This window comes from Cibotium barometz, chromosome 18, assembly GCF_041138505.1.
Source record: "Cibotium barometz isolate CiBa-2024 chromosome 18, ASM4113850v1, whole genome shotgun sequence".
Classification (NCBI taxonomy): Eukaryota; Viridiplantae; Streptophyta; class Polypodiopsida; order Cyatheales; family Cibotiaceae; genus Cibotium; species Cibotium barometz.
In genome coordinates, this window is record NC_141063.1 from 34776105 (window position 1) to 34779634 (window position 3530).

Sequence of the window (3530 nt, forward strand, 5' to 3'; positions counted from 1 at the left end):
CAGGTCACCCAAAAAAAAAGTCGGTTCGGAGTTTTCTTGCTTGGGCGGCGGCCTTTCCTTCTCAAAGCTCCCTCAAACCCTTTGAGGTTGTGGTTGTGTTTGCCAAGCTCTCCATCATGGTTGTGTTTGACCACTTTTCAAAGCTTTCGGTGGTGAGTCCAGTGGTGCAGAAGCGGATATAGCAAGTGCGCTTCACTGGTATATGTTGGAGCATTACACCAGTTCGCTAGACATCATTCGACAATTGTAGCAAGGCGATGTGGTGATGCTAGGAGCAACAAAGATCGACTTCACAGTGGAGGTCATAGAGGAGAAGTTGTTTTTACCAAAATCAGGCCAAACAGAGATTTCATCTACATTTGTCGAATCTTTAATAGCTCTTTTTGGGGCAGGGGAGCACAGGCTAGCAAACTGCACCAATGCCATTCGCATAGCCTGCTATCGATTTTTTTTGGAAGCCATTTGGTTCACAAGTCAAGAATCGGAATATCTTGGCTCAAGCTATGGGTTGGATACACTGAAGGTGCAGTCTAGATCTTCGATCTCTTGGTCAAAGGTATTCTTTGGCCAAAGGAAATTCTTGGATTGAACCCCAAGACCCGGACTCAAGTAGGGCAGATTTTTTGACGGTCTTATTTGTACACATTAGTTTCTTTACCATTGCCACAAATTCCTTCTATTGATGAATTCAATTTGATGATGGCTCGGCAATGCACCGAATATCTGGCCAAGTATTTTGAGAAGGCAGATCTATTGCCAGGATGGCAAGTTGAACAGCAGTTAAAGCAACTAAAGGCCTTGGTGGCGCTATTGTCAAGCAACAAAATTCTGATTTATAATCTCAGGTGGTGGAGTTAGCCCTATTGTGGAAATAAGTGATCCTGTTGGGAGAGGAGGTCAAGTAGCTGAAAGAGTCATCCGAAGCCTTAAGGAGCATGTGCGAATGCTGGGAGAAATCAAAGATCACACATTGAAGGTGTATACTGGGGCCAATTTCTTGGAAACCCAATTGAAATCCCATGAGGAGCCTGGAGATTCGTAGTCCAGATTGACACTCAGACGACATTAGATTTATTAGATTTATCAGATTATTTGACTGACATGGTTTCCTTATGGGAGGAGCAATACATAAAGCTCTTTCAGCAAATGAATTTGTAACATCAAACATGACTCAACTAAGCCCGCCTCTTCCACTGCCTTCATCTTACGGCCCGCCTGTCCTCCATCCCCTGCCTTTATTACGCTAGCCTCCCTAGTGTTATGGGCTCACACACCTCCAAGAGGGAACCCAATGCATTTACCTAAGGGAAGAGCAATAGAGCACAATTGTCGTTGGGCACTTACCAATGCTTCGAACTTGTGTCTCACTTGAGAAGCTCCAATCCTCCAAGCTCCACCTCCACACTGTCACCGTAGAGTCGCTCACACCACCACATAAGGCAATCACTCTCTCTCACTCTTCAACACAAGCATGCAACATATAAGTATAGAAGAGACACAAGTGCTAGAATGTTCTCTCTCAATCTCTCTCTCAAGACACAACAGCTCTCAATAGCACACTGGTGGCTAGGGAGATAGAGGATCTAGAGGATCCAGAGGAGATGAAGCATCTGTGCAATGCTAAAGGTGGGAAGAGGGATGCAAAGAAGTTGCATCTGGATTGGATTGCAGCGTGACTTAATGCCCAGCCTCAGAGTTCGCACGCGAGTGTGTGTAAGGTATGTACGAGAGTCTCTTAAGAACTGATTAGGATAATTATTTTTACCATGCATACCATGCACATCTGTTTAAAAAAAGAGCATATTTCGGAAAACTATTTTTACCAAACATTACATCATGGATTGAAGAGGAAATGGAAACACAAGGAAAGGCCCAAGCTCCCACCTCAACCCGTATGTGTTGATGATTGAACTCGAAGAAGTGAGGAGGAAGACGATGCAAGGAAGGCTCGATTGCTGCATTGTGCACACGAAGATCAATGAATGCAAAATGATAAAAAAAGGAAAGAATTTCAAATTTATGGTGTAGCCGTCAGACTGGGCAGCTACCTTAATGAAGAATGCCACATGTCTTCTATGATTGGTCCATAAAAAGTAACCGTTTCACGGCGTGAAGGATTTTGGACCAGTTCATGGTGTGAACCGTTTTGTACCAGTTCATGGCGTGAAACTTTTTGTACCAGTTCACGGCGTGAACCTTTTTGGATCATGTGTGTGCAAGATTGATAATCTAAATTTCTCTTCATGCTCAGACACTCAAACATGCATTTAAAGAAGTGAATGATACCCAGTTTTACCTTGTATCCATTTTGTGACTAATGGATACCTTTATCTTTTTATTGCCATGGAAACCAAGGTGGTACCTTGGCACTTCTAGGTAGGTGTTGTTTTTGCAGGCGTTTTAACTCTGTGTGAGAGTGCTTGATTCTTCCCTCCACCCAACTGAACAATGTTTCTACTGAGTCCTGTGGATTGGGGCTTCTATCACTGTCCATTTGTTGCACCTTCTTTTTCCTCCTTTCAATGTCCTTGTCCAGCTCCTTGATCGAGGTGGTTACCGGTATTGATTTGGTTATATTTAATGGGTTGGGTTGGCTTCTTTCTCCATACCAGTGTTTGTGCACTCTTAGCATTGATTTTAGTTGTGGGAGTTGGTTCTGAATACCTTTACTACCCTTTCCTTTGTATTCTCAGAATTGTTTGCAATGCTGGCCATTGGGTGGAGTTTGGGCATCCATACTGTTGTATTGCCTTGGTAATAACCTTGTGCCATTAGCAAGTCCTTTCGAGCCCATTGCTTTACGAATGCTTTGTGGAATGTTGGTAATAACCTTGTGCCATTAGCAAGTCCTTTCGAGCCCATTGCTTTGCGAATGCTTTGTGGAATGTTGTTTTGTTTGGAGTACCGCCAACTTACATGTGTGAAGACCATTTCTGACCCTTGTCTCCATTATGAACCTTTCTTGTTGATTCCTTATTGATGCCCTTCTCATCCTTGTAGAGCTGGTTTCCAAGTTGACCCTTAGGCACCCACTGCTGTGTACCCTGTGATTTGGGCTGCTTTTTGCGTAGGGATTGCAGAATTGATGCCTTTTTTTCTTCCTCAGCTGATGTCACTGTGCTTGGTGTTTTTATATTCTCAACCATGGCTTGCTTCCCTGTGTTTATCGGGTTCCATATAAGGGTATGGAAATGACATTGCTGCCCTTGTTCAGCCGTGTTGTCCTCTTCTCCCATTGGATATTAAAGTTGCTTGCGCAAATCTAGGATCGTCCTAGGATCATTTCCTCCTCCATGGAACCTGCAGGCATGACAAACACCTTCCCAACCAAGGAATTATTTCTGATGGAAACATTAACACTTAAAAATCTCTCATCTTTCATAGTTGTCAAGTGCACACTGCGTACTTGTGCATTGGTGGTTTCAAGGTGCAATTCATCTAAGGCACCCATGTCTCATATGAGATTAGGTTGTGACTTGGTCCTGTATCTATCAATACTTGAATGCTTGTTGCATGACATCTAGTTGTAG